Source organism: Tyto alba, unplaced genomic scaffold (genome assembly GCF_018691265.1).
Source record: "Tyto alba isolate M040663 unplaced genomic scaffold, T.alba_DEE_v4.0 Super-Scaffold_23, whole genome shotgun sequence".
Classification (NCBI taxonomy): Eukaryota; Metazoa; Chordata; class Aves; order Strigiformes; family Tytonidae; genus Tyto; species Tyto alba.
The window spans coordinates 23,954,786-23,974,812 of NW_024881297.1; the positions used below are offsets into that span (position 1 = coordinate 23,954,786).

The following is a 20,027-nucleotide window of genomic DNA, read 5'->3' on the forward strand; positions in this document are numbered from 1 at the left end:
CTTCAGCACGATGCTGCAGAACACAGGCTAGATTCATCACACAGGTCCAGTTCTCAGGCCTGATCCATTTCAGTCTGCAAAGGTGTCAAAAAAAATCACAAAATAACCAGAAAATGCTTCCACCATACCTGTGAAAGACTGCCCAGCTTGTTCAGTTAAAAAATTTTCTACACCAAAAGAGTGTGATTTTGAAGACCCCAGCATGCTCATTTCCTGGTGTAATAAACACCTGATCAATCTCAGCTGGGAAACACTGTATCCACCACTGGGAACAACCGGAAAGCTTTCTCAAGGACACACCACTTTCTTTTTTTTTTCACCAGTGTTGCAATGATGTAACTAGATGAGGTTTCTCACACAACTAAAACACCGAACAGTCGGGCTACTTGAAACAAAGGAGTTGCTAAAAGGAGATAGTGTACTGTGAAAGCAGAGCTAGAATTTGAATTTAATTAGAGAAACATGGAAACATATAACAAAAAAAAAAAAAAAAAGTAATCCCACAAAAAGGATATTACTGGGATGGTCACTGGAAATTTTTTCCTTTGGAAAAGGGAAATTCCCTAAGGAGTTAAGGTATGATGGCATGGTACTAGAAGACAAACATTTGTATCATGTAGCACTAGTTCTACTGTACCAGAAAACCATCAAGGAACACTTCCAGGTGCTGTAGATAAAATATGCTGGATAAAGCACTTCTATCTCACTATTCAGAGGAACATAACATAAAGAACATAGACACTACGGCTTATTAACACTTGTCAAATAACATGAGGAAGTCGCACAGGTGACTTCAGTAACTGCTGATATCAGATGATACTAGACAGATGAGACAGAATTTACAAAGTATAATTTACTTCTGAAAACAACAGTCAGTTGTAGTGATGGAAAGCAAACCTTTTCACACCTCTGATTTTATGCTTCCTAGGTAGATTTCAAAGGCACAGCAGACACAATATGAAAATTATTTTCATAGCCTTACAGCTGGATACATTTAGTTACCCTTTGATACTTTTTTTTTTTTTTTTCCTGTAAATATTCACTTTCTCAATAACTTTTTCTGTTTATTATGGAATGCCATCAACCTAATCAGGACCCTTTGGATTTGTCTTATTTCCCAAATCACTTGGAAGAAAAATTAGAGAGAGTATCTATGTATGAGCTAAACGGAAAAAAAAAAAAAAAAAAAAAATACTAATGTCACAATGACTTATTGTGGAAGTTTCAGTTTCATTTTAAAGGAAAAAATTATTGAGGTTCTTTCCAAGGCTTAGAACAGTACTAACTGCTGAATATCAATCTGTGTTTCTGATACTGATTCTTTGCAAAGTATTGCATCAGTCCAAAACATCAATACAGTAGTTGTAACTGCTATTAATGAACATTGCAAGTAGACCATCTGACAAGATGCCACAGCCAGCAACCATGGACCAGTCCATGCCCTAACTTAATTGAAAATTATAATAACCATTTTCTTTTTCTCCTAATTCTTCTACTCAATCTTAACATGTCAAATCCCTCTGATTAAATATGCTAGTAGCAGAACATCAGAAAGCAGCTCCAAAGAACACCAACTTGGTTTGCGCCTTCGCATCACATGCTCATGGTCACTAAAGAACAGAAACATAAACTTCAAAATTCATTGCCAAGCCTATGCCATTTAAGCTCACCAACCAAATTACAAAGTTTGTGTATGCAAGAGGAGAGATGTATCGCCTGCCAAGATGACATTTATACTCAAAGTAAACAAGCAGCACAGCCTGATTTCCTAAAGTGGCAGGCTGTTTACAGGCTCTGATTTTCATGTGCTGAATCCTCAGACCACATGCATGCGAACAAGCCATACACTTGTGAAAACACAAACCACGTGCTCCAACCTGAAACCTTCATTCTAGGAAACAGAAGGGACTGGGCTAAATTGTAGATTATGCTGTCCTCAAGCATTCCTCCAGTCTGGCTGTCAGCACTGATATGTCCAAGTTGGGGACACACAACTCCCTTTGCTTTGCTGAAGGGATGGAAAAATGTGTTTAGAAGAAAGAATTGAGGAGTAAACAAGTGGAGATAAAAGATGAGGCTGCTTGTGGGAACCACTTAGAATCATATTGCTAAAATAACCTTGCAATGTGAAGAAATTGGCTATGAGTAGGTTCACAGCTATGAAGAGCCACAAAACCTCAAGATGGTTTGAAGCGGTTTTGCTGAAGGGAAGGAGCTGTAGCAGCTGGCTTGGATTCTGAAATGTGTTTGGGGGAAAAAGAAACCAAAACTCCACGTGTTCAAGACATACATATCTGCAGAGAACATCAAGAGAGCCTTAGAGAACACAACAGGGATCAGACCAGAACGACACCTCTTCTCATGAAGGAGTGAGGAGTGGACTGGGATCCTTACTCAAGTGACTCTCCTGTTTTCCCTGTGCAGCCTCTACCAGCAAGGGACTCTCAGCTTTTCCTCTTCACAAAGGAAGGCTGGGCTAGGAAGCTCTTAACACCCCTTTTTCCAATAAGTATATTTATCTTAGCAAGTCCCAATGGGCCTGAATCCAGCTACAACAAACTTTCTGGGCACTTGTGACTGTTATGAAATGGAGTGACTCAGCCAAGCTACTTCAGAAAGAGAACATCTTTTAGTTGTTCACAGAAACTTAATAAGCCAAGGGAGGGTAAAAAAAAAAACAAGTGTCAGGAAAGACACACCGCTACATATCTTCATCTTAGAAATCTTAGCCCTTCTCTCTGACCTTAGGCAGGTGTCCCTATCTGGTTTTCTGTCTCCCCATACACTTCTGACAGCTCTGCCTCCTTCCCCAGACCCACAGCTCTGTGCTTCAGACTCTTAGCCATCTGTCCAGTGATGCAGTTGAATCAAAGGTATCAGTGTTTATTTACCACCAGCATTTCCCCACTTATGTTCCCATTGCCATGGTGAGCAGCAACAGATCCTGAAAGATAAGGTCAAAACATAGCCTAGATATCTCCCACAAGCCATCTGGAAGAATCATTTTCTGAGGAATTCTCTGGCATGGATTTATAATTGCTCTGTGACCCAAAGCCAACCTCAACTCAGTATTCTGGACTCCTAACTGAGCTCCTGGGACATCTGGGAACAAGAACCATCCCTTAAAATCCTTGAACCCAGATTCTTTTCCAGGAACACAAGAGGAACTTCCCAGTTCCTTATAGGTTATCAGTGTTACCATTCTGGCCTGTGTCTGTCTCATTCTGTTTCTTCCACAGTGTGGGAAGAGCCTAAGTGAAAGGTTCATTTTAATCTGGATCACCAGCAAGATGCAATACAATCAAAAAATAGATCAAAATTAAGAAAAAGTCACAGTGTGCTGACAAAAACAGTTAAAGATTTAGTCACAAAATAGGCATAACTCAAAGGGAACTGCTCTGTGTAATAGAAAAAGTGTCAGTAAAGAGTTGTGTATGATTCTTGCTTGCTTTTCGGATCAAAACCACAGTTCAATGCATTGTTACTTCAGTCCTAAGAGATCGGAAATGCTTACCTTGAGTTACTACTAACCATATGAATCAGTTCAATGATAAAGACCAGAAGTTTAGTAGAAAGTGCATACCATAAACTTAGGAGCAATGACTCAAGAGTTGTGTCATTCAGCAGGCAAAGATTACACTACAGCCCCTCACACTTGGTAATAAGCCCCATGTGAGTAAACACAAAAGGACATTGCAAGAAAGAGCAGAAGCTCTCTCACCGCATTGAGGTTGCCCATGACAGTTGCAGTGAGAAAACAAGAAACTAAAGAGGCCTATATCAACATGGAAGCTTTTAACATGCCACTGTAAAGGTTAAAATGTCATTTAGATAGATTTTTTCAAGAGCCAGATCATTTTATCAGAAATCACCTTAATAGCAGTGCCTACGCAGCTGAGAGGAACTGCAGACACAATTTGGTTCTAATTCGGTGAATTCACAGGGATTTTTTTTTTTTTTTGTTTTGTTTTGTTTTGTTTTGTTTTTAAGACAAAATAAAGGTGAAAACAAAAATCTTAAAAGAAGCAGCAGCAAAGTCTTACTGAGGAGGACATTTTTGCAGTGGCACTCTCAACAGGCGATGCTCAACTGACCAAGTGTGATTCTATCAGCTTGAAATCATGCCCACCAGCTCACAGTCTGACCCAGGGACCCCAAAGAAAAACGCTGTTGTCACCTCAAGCTGATGATCACCTAAATAATAGCGCTCAGCAGCAAGAAATTAGCACAGCACAGATATTTATCACACCAGGACCCTGTGATCTGTCTCACCCCCACCTCCTCTCTTTCCTTGGTAACTCTGGAAAAGATCTTACCCTTCCTCTAGACTCCCCTCGATAGCAAGGGACATCCAGTTAGCTCTCCCCTGTGGAAGGAAATTCTCATGGACCTAAGGTTCCCCATATCAGAAAAGGCTCATCTATTCACTCTGTGGTCTGGAGGACAGCACATTAGTCAACCAAGATGAAGATTATAATGGATGCAAGAACTCCCTGAAGATTTTCCTCTCACAGCCAATTCTCACCCTTGCTGTCTTATGCAAGTGGAAATATTTCTGTGGGAATGTACCAATACCAAACTTCCATTCAAGAATTTTTAACTCTGGGATGGAACTCCAGAGGAAAACTAAAGAAATAGACTTAATCTGCAATGTGAATATCAGCATTTCTGTAAAATAAATACAGCAGTGATTAAGGCTCCTGCAGGACCCAACAGCTTTGTAACTCAATCTCATACAATATAAATACAGTCCCATGACTCACCCATCCTCTTCTCTACACCCTGTCTAACTCATTACATTTGAATCATGCATAGTAGAAAAAACATCGAGACAGTACTGTTAGCTGCACTACAAGTTGCAGAAGAACAAAATGGCCTGAAATGCCTAAGTCTTATAATAATGATGTTGTTCTACCCTGGCTTGCACAACTCAGCTCTCTGAAAAAATAATGCAGTCACTCCCTGATAAAATTACTTCTGGAGTGGAAAAGACATTGAGCAGCCTGCCTGCTTTGATTGGTTGTGTAGTGACTGAGCTCAATGAATATGGAAATAATTGGAAATCCTAGACCAGTATAGAGAAGGAGGAGTATGTGACCCACATAAAAGGCATGCCGGAGTTGTCTGAAAGTAAAATCATTGTGTTGTATCAAACAATTGAAAAATCCTTGGTATCAGGGATAGGGGTTAAAAAATAAATAAAGATGACTTCAATAAAATGTCAGAGGGTTCCAACAGATGCAAAGCTTTTTCAAAAGTCCTTTACAGGCTGTCATCCTAGGAAAGAGGTGAAACTGAGAATTTGTCAAATCCTAATTCCTAACTCTAATTTAGACCTCTGTGGTTTTTTTCCTGTTGAGGTTTAATACATTTACGAGATTACTAAGCAGTTGCTGGCCAAGTTTCTTTAACTTGGACCCTGAAGCTATCACTTTTTTAGTAGTTCATAGCCAAAAAGATTCTAATCAGTATATAAGAAATGGACAACTACCTGAGAAAAAAAAACCAAAAAGTCTTACCACCAGATGAGCCTGTTTTCACCAACTCAAGTAAATGAACTGCAAAGAAGGGAAGAAAATTACAGCCCTGCACTTACTGGAAAAAATCTGTAACATACCTCCTTTAAATTTCTAAAAAAGCCTACATTTTCCTTGGGCATGGCTCACTTGCCCACCTGTGCTAACCAAGAATAACTAGCACCCCAATGTAAGAGGTGCTTCTGGTGAAACAGAAGTGGTCTGCTTCTCCCACACACTCCCTGCAGCTGGAGTACAAGGCACGTTCAGGCATCCTACATAGCCCTGGCTCTCCTGGCATGTATACCACCCCCTGGAAATGTTGTCAAACAAGGGATGTTACAGCAACCTTTTTCAGATTCTTCTACCTGGCTGTCATAGCAAAAAGCAGATCCAGAATCATGGGGAAAAAAAGGAAGTTTAAAATCACATTTAGACAAATGCAAACGTACATGTATGCACAGTTCTAAACAGTTTTTGGCCACATCTAGATATTAGGGCTACTGACTCATTACAAACTTTTAAGAGGTTTTGAGACATGCTCTCAAAACATATAAACTTTTGTATATACTTTACATTTGCAATGATCTAGTTTCCTAGTACAGTTAGTTCCTAAGGATTTTAGAGTGAAGCTTTATTTTCCCTTCTCTAATGCTAAGAAATTTTCCTTTCATTCCTTTGACATTACATAAGTGCTTTTCATTTCCTGAACAATTCTCAGAGACAGCTAGGATATTTGTGGGATAGCTTACTAATTCATTAATAAATACATATAATTGGTTCAATTAAGCATGAGAAAACTTCACTACTGACTTCTGTCTCATAAGATCATGTTACACTATCCTGCAAATTGGAAGGTGACATGTTTAGGCCATTTTCCATCCCTGTGGCTCAAACAAATCTCTACATCGGTTTCTAAACTGGTAACTACCACTTCCAGATTAAGTGCATCAATCTAAAATACTTCTGTTTCAATTTGCTAGGATTTCAGTCAATTTTCTGACATGTTATATATTCCCCTCAGATAATTGTTTTACTTAATAGCAGTCTGATGAGAAAAAAACAGTCCACGTAACCTGATCCACAACATACACTACTGTATACTTTGCTAATGGCTTTTTACAAGTTTTCAAAAATTTGATTTAAAAATCTATTCCTTGAAACCAAGAGTCTTCACCTTCTCACAAATAAACCAATAAAAAGTTTCCTATAAAAAGGGTGTTTCAAAACTGTTACCTCTATTTTCAGACTATTCTATTTGGAGAGGAATGGTTTTCTTAAACACTCACTCCACATTAAAAGTGCATATAGGAAAGACTGTTTGCTGTGCCAGAGTAAAGTTCCTCGTTTCTCAATCAATACAACTGTTAATGTTTCCCACTGTGAAGGATGTCAGTACCTACGTGATCATCCTAAATGTTAATGAAAGCATCAGTGGTAGGACACATGAAGGCAAAGGACTCAAATATAGACATACTCTGAACTGGATGAGTTGAAATCTAACAGCCTTAACAGGGGTTGTGTGACTGGTTGCAAAAGATAAAAAATAAAAATGCACGCAATGCATCCTTCATAACTGGAAGCCTCTTTGTTTCAGCACTGAGTGATTACCACTGATCCCTGGCACATGCAACTCTACCTAATTCCGTTATGATCACCACGGCCAGCCCTTTCATAGCTATCTTCTCTAAAGTAAATTCATAAGGAAAAAATGCTGAAAATACCTCTTAAATTACATAAGGACTAAAGTCCCATTTTTAAGATTGAAGTGTTCTACGTTGTAAGCCCTCCCAGATGCAGTTGAAGTACCACTTTGATAGAAAGATGGCAGTACAGGTGACATAACGTCTCCTTACCTTTCACGGTTCACAGCCCAGCAAAAGATATGAGTAAAACAAACCAGTGAACACCAGTGCTGGTCTGAGTAACACGGGGAAGACATTGAAGCTATCTGCCTTAGTGCACGTGCCTGGGAGCCCTTTGGATATTCAATCACTCCTGTGTTTTGAATATTTTACCCTGTAATCCTTTATCAACTCAACTTAAAAAAGCAGTGACCACTTAGTAAACTCTGTCCAAACCACGTAGAGTTACAGATGGCTCAACTGTTTTGAAAATTAAATTATTCTAATTTCTAAATATGGCTATACAATAGAATAATAACCTAGTAGGCAGAGCTCTGAGCTGAAATGCAGAAGACTTAAGTCCTGCTTCTGGTTCTGCCACTGGCCCACTGGAAACACTCCGGGTGAGTCTTTTCACTGTACACAAAACAGCAACAATAAGAGAACTCCCTCAAAATCTGAGCAACATTACAAACAGATGATTAATAGGGGTATCTGGCTGCAGTCTTTTGGCTTTGGGAATTTTGATCTAGTTTCTCATCCTGGAGAGGAAAAGAGTATTATTCAATTTAAGAACTGTCAACTATTTATAGCCTTAGCTATAAAAAAAAAAAAAAATTTCAAAAAAAGCAAGCCAGAAACCTACTGCTGCCTCAACCCTCTCCAGTAGAAACAATTCCCAGGGGCATCTGCACACTGTTCCAAGGTTGCTGGAGTGCATATTGTTCCGTGTCTTCTTGCCAGTAAATTGCAAGACCACTTTCAAGTCACACAATGGAGAGGAAAAAAGAAAAAAAATATTTTTTCCTCAGGATTTCACTTCAGTAGAGTTTCTATCACTCTTTTGTTATTCTTTGCTTTCTGAATAGGAGGATGATGCCCATGTCCAAGTGACTGGTTTATGTTTTTCTGTTATCAGGGCAATGAAATATGAAGACAATGGCTATTCATGTAAATGGAGGGGTAGCCCACTTCGTCACAGGTACAGACTTGGAAATGAAAGCTATCATTTCTTCTGTTTGCTATTGAAGTTGAAAACTTACTGCAAAGTTTTCCCCTATTATTTCCCCCCCATCATCTTTGCCCAATCTAGCTCTCAGACATCACTAGCAAAAATAAATTTACTTGGATGTTTGTGTTACTTCATGAAATCCAGCTGTCCCTACTACACTCATACCACTGCTGCAAGCACCTTCTCTTGAGCAGGGAGCAGGCCACCAATTAAACTAGCAGAATGGCAACTTCGTAGAGTTTAGGGCAAACTGAGTACTGCATTCAGCAGTACTACTGAGCACTGTGGAGTCCTGCGTGCAGCTCTGGGATTTTCAGCATAAGAAAGACATGGACCTGTTGGAGTAGGTCCTGAGGAGGCCACAAAGATGATCATGGCACTGGAGCATCTCCCCTATGAGGACAGGCTGAGAGAATTGGGGTTGTTCAGCCTGGAGAGGAGAGGGCTCTGGGGAAACCTTATAGCGGCCTCCCAGTACCCAATGGGGGGCCTACAGGAAAGGTGGAGAGGGACTTTTTACAAGGGCACGTAGTGACGGGACAAGGGGTAATGGCTTTAAACTGAAAGAGGGTAGATTTAGATTAAAGGAAGAAATTCTTTACTGTGAGGATGCTGAGACATTGGAACAGGTTTTCCAGAGAGGTTATGGATGCCACCCTCCCTGGAAGGGTTCAAGGCCAGGTTGGACGGGGCTTTGAGGAACCTGGTCTAGTGGAAGGTGTCCCCCATGGCAGTGGAGTTGGAACTAGATTATCTTTAAGGACCCTTCCAGCTCAAATCATTCTATGATACTACAAAGATCTCAACAATGTTTAATGTTAAAGTACTCTCAAGAACACCCTTGTTGGCTTTAATAGTGCTTGGCATAGAACAGAATTAGCATATCACAGTTTAGCTTAAAAAACATAAACCTGTTGTTGATGAACCAGAAAACAGAATCCAGAGCTGTAACTATTCTAAAACCGAGGAGAGCTAAGCTTGTGCCTGAAAAAAACAAACAAACAAACAAACAAAACAAAACAAAACAACCAACCAACCAAACAAACAAACAAAAACAGCAAAAACCCCCCAATGCTTTCAGTATAAGGAAAAGTACTAATTTTACAGAACTGAGTATTTAATCTTTTCCATAGGTTCAAGTAAAGGCAAGAAGCTATGTGGCTTTGACAGTCTACAAAGATGATGTAAATAATCTGCAATCCTCTCTGTCAGCCCATGTAGTTAAATGCAGTTAGAAGTCGTTGCACTGCTGACCCTTCAAAGCATGGACTCAAAATTAGTACTGCTGAGAAAAAAGCAGAAGAAACCTGCAAAATCTTTACAGCCTCAAAATTGATTTCTCTAATGACTTCCAGTCACCAGAAACTTAACAACAGGCATCCATACAAAGAACGTCACAACTAAGAATTCCAAACACAGTGCCTGGAAGACCAGGCTGTCACGTCTGTGTTTCCTATCGAAGGTGTGAAACAAGATAGGCTTTCCATACCCTTGAGCAGTTACTACCTATAGCTGTAGCCTAAATGAATAGTAAATGAATCAAAAAAATTGGAAAACTGCTATCAAGGCCCTAACTCTTGATGTTTTGTTGCAGCTGAGGTAGAACACAAGGAATAAAGTTCTTTCAGCTTGATCAACAGGTTCAAGGCATTTCCCAAAGCAGATGCTGACAACTGTCACTGAGCTGGTCAAGCTCCCTGGAGGCTGTGAGAGATATTCAGTGAGTGGTATTTTTATCCAAGTCTTTATTCTCAAGCCTAAATGCGATCAAGTTGCAATGAAAGGGTCCCACTCAGTTGCACGAATAAGCAAAACCACTGGGGTTCACTCAAGTCCTCAAGCAGCATGGCATTCTGCCAAAGGCCTCTCTTCAGACCAAGACATGACTTCAGACATGACCCTTTATTAGCAATATTATAACAATGCTGAGAGGCCCTCACAGATACTGCAGTCACACACTCAGCCCAAAACCCACATATGACAAGATAATCTGAGTGAAATATTTTACCTTGAAGAGTTAAAAGAAATGTAATCTGCCAAGTGCGCTACAGATACATTTCTCTCTAGCCTTTGTTCCTTAAACTTTTCAGTTTATGCCCCCCAACTCTTCTATCCTGTCACCTACTTCAGTGGGCCCATCCTTAAACAATAACAGACAGCTCTGTACTATCTTCTGACAACCAACCTTCTGTCCCAGTGTCAGGAAAGAGCCAAAAGTTGAGCTCTGCACAACATTGAATATATTAATATTCTCACTGGTAGAGAATACAGGTCACCATGAAGACATTTTTTCTGAAAACTAAGTCCCAAAGGGAGGTGAAGAGATTTATTCGCTTTTTGACTGACCAATCAAGTATAAGAAGGTAACACATAAAGATACCTTTCAGTCTTTAAGAATGAGATAATTAAGAACAATGATGACACTTTGTCTGGATAGACACAGACAAAATGGGTTTGGGACAAAAGACTAACACTGCACTGTCTGAAAAATTTTGTAGAAAAGACTGAATAAGAAATGAGAGGATCCTCAAGAATCAGAAAAGGGTCTGAGGTATGCTCCCAAAGATATGATGTGATGGAGCTTTCTCTCATCAGAGGGGTAACTAACTGATGAAGGCTCGTGAATGGGCTTTTTCCAATAGATGTGACCTGGAAGGTAAGCTATGTGCAAACAAGAAAATCTTGTCAGAAGAGGATTAAATCAGTTGGATGGGGTAAAACCCTTTCTACTATAAGGTAGGTATAAATAGACTAAGCATTTTAGCTTTTTTGTCTGTATCTTTCGTGTTTCTAAGAGTGTTGCCTATTTTAACTTACACATAAAAGTTCTTATTGGATTTCCTCTTAATCTGGCTAGAGTTGTGTATGATTTAAACTAGGCGACAGCTAGCCTTTCCTTATTAAGGGCATGGCAATCCATAGGCCAGGTCACTAGGGTAATAAACCAAGCACCTAGTTAACCTGATGATGTTCAAAAGCACGCAAGGAGAAATACAGTAAGCCACAAGCTCCACTACATTGGCTAGGTAGAAAGGTGGCACCACAAGCCTCAGGAGAAACAAATACCTTCCAGTAACCATTGGTAAGTAAGAAGTCTGGAATCCAATAAGGTATTACAGCACATGCTTCAACTCCAAAGATCCTAAAGAACACACCCAGGCACCCACATAATTTATCTTCCTTTTCTATTCATGCTTTCTGGCAAAGTGATATCAGTAGAAATGTCAACACACCACGGTATGTTAGTTACGAGATTTCCTTTGGGAAGCAGGACTAACCACCTCACAAACTAGAGATCAGAAGAGGTGGAATGCAGCCCAACACACCTTCTGCCAGTGACGGTGGATCAGAGAAGGTATCTCATTTGTTGAGAAAAAGGTTCAGAAAACATGTTATATAATGACCGCATTAGTTTACTATACCACTTAATTCTAAGATTTTTAAGGCATATTCAACTTGAGATAACTTCAACAGTAGGGAATAAGCTTTTGGAGTTTTTTTGACAGCAGAAAACAGGTTGCAGACATAAATTGTATATTTGTAGTGTGACAGGATATGGATTTATAACTCCCCAAAATAGATGACAAAATACTAAGAAGATTTGGTATGATGTTGACTAAAGAAAGTTAAACCTCCATCGGTTTTAAAACCACCTTTGAATGAATTTATTAATTTGAGTATTATATATGTTTATAGTAGTAAATATTTTTGCTCTATAAGATTAAAAATAGTTCACTGTAGCTTTGTAACTCTACCCTGTATCATTCCCTACCACATCCCAAGTGAAAAGCCTCTCGACAAACTGTTAAAAGACAAATCTCTTGAATGGAGCCAACACTATTTGGAATTCAAACAGCAAACAGTTTCAGAGATGTGAGGAGCCAAACAAGATAGATTTAAAACATTTTGCTAAATTAAAAGTGTTTCTGGATCTGCAGTACAACATGCTTCTTCCCCTTGTATGAGATGTCACAAAGATTCAGATGGATTGATTTAAATAACAATAAAATTATAGAAAGCATGTGTCAAAATCTTGAATTATAAAAACTGTAACCTTGCTGCAGAAAAGGGTAGAAGAAAAATAGCAAATTCTTAAATTGCTTGAAAAGAAACATAAACAAGAAGTAGTATTCGCTAATCTTCCAGGCACTAACAACTCACCAACAGTGGTATCCCATACAAATTCCATTTTTAATGCAGTTGCATACGGCCAGTGTTGCAGTGACACCTTTCAGCTGTACTGATACTTATAAATAATGATTCAACCTTTCAAAGCTATATACTTCCCATAACAGGCAACATTAAATGGAGAAGGAAATAAACAGTCTGATATGAATCATTGTTTTTCTATTTTATTTTGGAGTACTGATAAAAAAAGAATACACCAAAAATGCACTGTATATATTTGAAAACAATTCTACTCAAGTTAAACATTACCATAAAAGTCATCATCTTACAATGAAAGTGATTCATAGTGGAAACAATTTGTAACTCAGTTTTACAAAGTTTGCATGGGAATTGCCTACCCAGGGGAAAAAATTCACTCACACATGCTTAATGTGATAATAATAGAGGCGAAAACTGAAACAATTACAGAAACGATCTCTCATTGATCTAGGGTACACAAGCTAATAGAAACATGCAGCTATATAACAGATATTGTTGAAATAAAAGTACAGGATTTTAAGTGTCACAAAGACAAGGAACAACTTTGTCACAAATATATTCACAGTTTATCAACATGAAAAACAAATAGCAACAGGATAATCTTAATAACTATAAATGAAAGAAATACTGCATCTACTTAATATTCTAATTTCAGAAATAGGGAAAGAAGATTGCCTTACCTCAAATGCAGCTTGACGAGAGACATTAACAATATGTCTACATCCTTTCTTAGTTCCCTTCATATCAATCTAAGAAGAAATACAAAATAGCAAATAACTATCTTCCCTGCAGACAGCATGTACCCAGGAGTAATATGCTTCCCAGTAAAGTGTGCTGAAAAGAAGTGAAAAAAAATATTATAACTCAAAAAGACAATCCTTGCAAAATAAAAAGGCAAAAACTTTATGCTTGAAATTCACAGTAAGGTTTATTGCATTTTGAGGGAGTAGAGACATTCCAGAATTAAATAATATAGACATAACCGTGACATCACCTCAATTTTCAATAAAATATTAATTCAGTACATTTGTCCACAGAAGAACGATGGTAAATTCATCTGCACAGAACTCAGTCACTGAAGACCTGAAAAGATTCCTATTCCAGTAGTAGGCACACATGGGCTCACATGATACAACCTTGTTAACTTGCTTTTTCCTCCCAAACTACAGTGCTTGCTAAAAGCTACATTTAAATGTTAAATGCTTTGGTCAAGAGTTCATCCACTGACCTGCAAAGAAAGCCTTGTATTCATCTCCAACATTTTCCAACAGCAAACAAGAAAAAAATGGTTTCACAGAATGAACTGTTAAAAAAGAAAATCCTCACATAAGCTTTCCCCGAGGGGGAAGAAATATCCACAAGCTTTAAATTGGCCAGGCGGATTTAAGAGGAAGCAAAAAAAAAAAAAAAAAAAAAAGGCAGCTCCTTCGGTTGCGTCAAAGAGCCCACTGTGCAATAGGAACAGTGAACAGAGTTGTTAAACTGGCAAGCTTTTGCTGAAGACAGCTTTTCAATATGCTCTCAGCATCGTCTCCCAGGGCTGGCTGGAGGCAGTCCCACTCCTCTTATATGAACTATGCTTCTTCAGGAGGCAATCGCTGTTAAGGGCAGTTTCTATAAACATGCTGTTCAACTGGCTTTGCTGCACATGATGAGGGTAATTATGCACATATACATACCTGCATTCACGTATCAGAACTGCATGCTCTTGGGGAAAATGCAGGCATAATCAAGCTACTGATCATTACCTCAGCTTAAGAGCAGGATGCTATCGATAACTGACTGCCTGCTAAAATTCTGTTCTCTGCTTATGCCATTCAGTATGCTGTTGGAAAGCAATCTGGAAAAGCACAGTACTTACGGAGAAAACCTGTAATGCAATTCCACTGGGATGTAGTAGTCCAAGCAGCACTGGCTGATTAAAGGAAATCAGTAGTCACATGCTGCTGGCTAGCTCCGTGTTTAGTGCAGAGAGTTTGGATAGCCACCAGAGACTGTAGGCACGAGGGATCAGCTAAGTGTCCCTCCTGGGAATGACCACTATATGTCTGAAGACACCTTCAGAGGCCGAAGCAGTGTATTTGCTGTGAACAGAGCAAGGAACCCAAGCACCCTGGTTAAACATGAATAAAGCCACATTCATCACCACATACAGGGAACTACTACACAGATCTCTGCAGCTGAGGAGACCACCCTGTGTCCCTTTCACAAGCCGTGGAGACCTAAGCAAAGGCATTCAGGGCGCAGTTCAGCCTACTCCAATTCCTGTCTGGTCAGCTGAACTGCCTTCTGGGCTTCGCTGCCCACAAAGGGAACCCTACGGTGGCTTTCTCAAAAGAAGGTTGCAGACACCAACATTTATTGAAACGAGCGCCACTCCAAGTGACAAGGCAATCCACACCTGCGAGATGCGTGCAGAAAGAACCTGCAAGGAAGAAGAATGGGATTGGTAAGAGACAGGAATGAAAAAGGGGAAATATAAACTATGGAACTCATTTCTCGACTGCAGAATTAAAAGTGGGGACAAACATATGCAGCTGGTTAATTTAGAATTTATTTTCTATTTCTACATCTTTCAGAGTTGCCACAGGGACATTATGAGCCTGGATACGTGGGAAGACAGCAGGAGGAAGGGAAGTACATCCAGGAGATAAATTCTCCCTATCCATGTTCCTTCTCTACTAAGAAAACTTCTACAGGGAGAAATTATTTCTTTAACTGCTTTTCTTAAAATCCTTCCAGGGGAAAATTAACTTCTCTCCTAAAAAAGTATTTTAATAAATGGCAGAATAAGTTTCTGCATAAAGTACACTCAGTTTACAAGTGAAATATGGCATTTTCTAAGCTTTTAGCCCTGTAAATTAAACGCAAGGTCCTATTTGTGCACCATGTAGCACGCTACTCTATTATGCTCTCACCACACTGGACAACTCACTGTGTTCAAAGCTCCAGTGTGACTGGAGTCACACGAGTGTACCTTTGGGTGTATGAGAGTACAGTGATTAGTAGTTCTATTCCTGCTGTGTGGAAGATAATTACAATCTGGTTCAGTTTCCCAGACCTAAAGGCTAGGCAAGTATTCTAACACATCTCATAATGACACCTGTTCATAATGCTACCTAAATGTTTCCCCCAGTGAATTCTGACTCTCCACCACTCATCACTCTCAAGTTGCAGGTTGACGGAAGCTGATCATGTTTGTTTTTTGCTTTAAATGGATTTTTGGTTCATCTTAGGACCATAAAAGAAGTTATTTTCACTTTGAGCAGGTGGCTGGACAAGATTATCTCCTGACATACCTTTCAACCTAGATTATTTTATGATTCTGTGAAAATGAGGTCAATTATTAAAAGCTGCCTTAGGTTATTACAGAAATTAAGTGGACTGTGGCCAACTCTAGTGTTTGGAAGCCAGAATTTGGAATCACCTGTGAAGACTATAGACAATCCCGGGGTCAAAGACCTCCATTCTGTCGTTTCATAAGAACCTACCAGATCTGCCAAAACATGTGCATTTGTACTGATGTTGCCACCTACGAGGTCATTAACAGATACAAACCACTCTATGAAGAGGGCTCTGTTGGGTCCCACACGTCCCATATTGTTCTACTCTTGGATTCCCAATCTCCTTTTGTTTTTCCTTCTGGTCTGTCACCGAGACATCCAATCTTCATTCCTTCAACTCCAAGGGACAAACAAGACACTTGGTCTCAGACTCAAGTTCTCAGTGACTGGCAGCCCAAACAACTCACCTCAGCTGTAGAAATTGCTCCGCACAAAGCCCAAGGACAATGAATTGGTAAAAAAAAAAAGAAAAAGAAATCCACAAAACAACAAAACCTTCTGCATGATCACTAGTTTTTGTGTAGACCACACCGCACAGCTAGCTCAACATAGACTCTATTCTCCAAGGCTTCACTCAGAAGATACTAAGGAAGATGGTCCTTTCCAGATCTTGTCAGTATCTATGCAGAGCTTTAGAAAAGAGACTAGATTCCCTGCTATCCATGCCAGAAAGCAGCTCCTCGTCAGTCCTTTGGAATGGCTAGCAAGTCAGGCTCACATCCTGTAGCACAGCTGTTGTCCTAACCTTTGCACCTCCACATCATAGATAACTTTATCCTTTACCACGAACCTGACTTAGACCTGCCCTAGCACTTGCTTTTAATACACCAGCCCTGCATAAGTGACAACGGCCTATGGGACCAAGTCAGGAAAGCCAACACAGAATGGATGCTATCTGCCAGGATTATACTGATCCAGAAATATAGGAGGTGGAGAATGACATTCAAAGCCCTCTCCCACTGTTTAGTGCCAACATAATGCCTTCTGAACACTGGCTAGAGTCACAGCTGCCCTAATGGAGCCACAGTTATGGTGTAGAAAAAATTTCATGTGCTACAGCCAACGTCTGCAATACTGCCTTTGACTGCATCGTGTATCTCTGTCCCCACGCTGTCAACTATACTGCCTGAACCCACTGCGTGCATTATCTCTGTTACTTGGAGGCCTTTCTCAAGAAATGGGACAATCTTCCCAGGGAAAAATCAACCTTCACGGCAACAGATGACTAAACTGCCTTGAGGTCAACTCTACCTATTTCCTGGTGCAAAGATTACAAACCCTCTTCCTGATAAACAATATTCATATGTAGGCATTTCAGCTGAGTCCTGAATTCCTGCAGGAAAGGGTCTATGTGCACTTCTAGTTGGCTGACTAAAATGTTGAGACCTTCAACATGCCCTGACCTGTGGAAATCAGAACAGCACAATGTGTGCAAGAACTCAGGAAAGCCACTATAGGTGGAGAGGAAGCTTCAGACCCCGGCGTAACTAGCCCAGCCCAGCCCCACCACCACCTAGACTTGGCTCCTGCGGTGGGAGATGAGTACGCAGTGCCACTGGCACATCAGTGGTTCGGGTTTAGTACAGTGACAGCTCTGAACAGAGCACATGGACATGCTTGGCTAAAACCTATAGTTCATGTTCCCAGCACCTTCAAACGCTACTCCTCTCTCACCCAAGAGACTCAGTACCCATATTCTCAAAAACCAGTGCTCCCCTTCCTCCCAACTGCAAATAAAGTATAAGCAGTGTTTCCTGCTTTCTGATATCACTTGCCCCAATCCCCTGCAATTCTTCTGATCCTGCTACCTGTCCTGTATCTATGAGATTACCGCAGAGCAAACAGTTTTACTTCGAAGTCCAGAGGTTGGGAACCCTTAATGTAAGTCCTCTGTTAAGTCTGTCAGCAAATTCTTCCAAGCCTGAACACTCCTTAGGTGGTTCCTACCTTCATCTATGTACCCTTCAGACTTCTTGTCTAGTGTTAAGTTACACTGTTTGTATGATGAAAAACTTGGACTCTCACCTCCTCCTTGCCTGGAGGGGCTGAGTAGACTGGCAAACAGGTGTAGCCTTAGGAATAAATGCAGAGGCAAGGATTCGACAAATAACGGCAAGAGGCAGCAGAGTACTTCATTTGAAATAAAGATTATTCACAGCTTTAAATTAAATAAAAAATCCCAAAGTGTCCAGCTAACATACAGTCACAAAAAAAAAAAAAAAAAAAAAAAAAAAAAAGCTACATCTTGCTTTCAGGCCACCTTGTGAAACTGCTTCAAAACCTGCCATCTCTCTGTCCAGCTGGTGTCTTAGGGGTGATTCCGCACCAGAAACTGTGCAGGGGCCCCTCACACATCCACTCCGCTTCAAAAGCAACTTCTGATAACCCACTGCCACCCATTTCACTCCTGTAGCATCCTGATCCCAGCCTCACAAGCAATGAGGAGTGACAAACAGCCCATCACTCCTTGTTGGGCAGTTTCTGAAGAGACGGAGTACACAAGCTTGTTACCATATTCTGCCCTACAGTGCAAAATTTTTTTTTTTTTTAACTCAAATTTGAGTGTATGCATCTGCCCAAGGACATAGGGAAGAACTCTGGGTAGACCTACACCCCAGCCAGCGAATAACGTTGATGCACTTGCAGAGGATTTCAGGGCTGTGAAAGACCTGTGCCTCCTGCAGCAGTTTGTAGATTTGATAGCAGGGGTACAAGAGGAAGGAGGCAGCATCTGTTCTACAAGGGACAGCTGACTTTCTGCTGTGGCTTTGTCACCTCTCTGACTGGCAAAGCACATACTTTGTGCTCCTGCAAATTGCAACCGATCAGTGTATGGTGAGAGCCCTGAAAAGGGCAACGAACAGGATCCTGTTGCAGCCAGCATGCACTGCTGGCTATGGATAGACAGGGTCAACCGCTTTCAGTGAGGCACTTGTGCAACTGTTGTTATTGCCACCATCATATTTGCCATGGATCCCTAATTAGGATGTTAGTACAGCAGTGGGAAATCAAAACAGGGCGTGGAATAATGACAGTGCAAAATTAGCCTGGACTCAGCCCCTTCCCTCAGGGGGCAGAGCCTTGGCAAGCACACCACTTGCTGAACTCTGCCAATTTTCACATGGCATCTCTCCCCAAGACACAGGCCCACATTGCAGCCACAGAGTGAAACAAAGGTACCAAAAGAGCATGGAAAGTTCCTCACTACACTGCTAGTGCTTTGGAATAGGAGCAATTGACAATAGTATGAAGAGGAGCTGAGAAGCCAAGTTCCCAGCCCTCACAGGACTAGACAGCTGAAAATCTGTGGCAGCCTAGCACCATGAGAACACATTTTCACCTGCAGAAGAATAATGTGAGAAACAAGCTCACGTACATAAAAAAAAATTTATTGGGGCCAAAGTCAGTGGAGCAAAGAATACAGCGCTGGGCACAGTGGCGCATGCCCTGCCCCAGGAGGGGCTTCTTTTTATAGAGCAACCAGGAGATTTCATTGGTTGAGCGAAAATGGTGGGTTTTCTCCTCTTCACACCTGCACAGCTCCTTTTTCTTGGTTTCTTTGAGGCTGTCTTAGTACTTTTCCACCGCCCTCTGTGGGGCGAAGTCCAGGTTCCTCTTCATCAGGAGTTCTTCGCTTAACCCTTTTCTCCTGGCTTCCATTCCTCCCCAGTCCCCCCCATCCAATTTCCCCTTTACATAATACCTAACCACAGACCACCCCCTATCCTCTTGCTTGGCCAACTCCCCACAATGCCCAACATATGTCTAACTTGTAATCAAAAGAGGCTTGCTTAACTGTTATAATTTTAACAACACTAATTTAATAACAGCTTTAGCCTAACTCAATAAAAGTAATTGTTTAATTACTTTTAGTGAAAGCAAAATTCTTCTGTTACTTCTCACAATAACAAGAGGCATCTTTGGGCCTTGTGCAATAACTGATAAAGAACCAGGCAAAAATATTCCAGTCTCCTTAGCAGGAAAACAGGTACCTTGCCCCTTACCTATGAAAGAGGTTAAGATTCTGTTAAAACTACTTGCTAATTGGATTATTACACCAACTCCCAGAGGTGAAGCAAACTAAGAAAGTGACAAGGAAAAAAAAAACAACAGAGAAATCTACAATTTAGGTGTATAATGCAAA

General features: G+C 40.5%; 1 protein-coding gene across 3 annotated transcripts in view; it reads right to left on the minus strand.

Moving 5' to 3' along the window:
* The window catches only part of CSGALNACT1 (chondroitin sulfate N-acetylgalactosaminyltransferase 1), a 44,305-nt gene extending 30,407 nt beyond the window's left edge, over positions 1-13,898 (minus strand). For 2 of the 3 annotated variants that reach the window (XM_032997763.2, XM_032997760.2), the window contains exons 1-2: positions 13,768-13,898; positions 13,220-13,373 (exon numbers count right to left, since the gene is read on the minus strand). The gene's annotated coding sequence lies outside the window, so the exon portion shown is untranslated. The remainder of the gene's footprint in view (positions 1-13,219; positions 13,374-13,767) is intronic. The other variant, XM_032997761.2, reaches the window with a different exon arrangement.
* Positions 13,899-20,027: the final 6,129 nt, after the last annotated feature.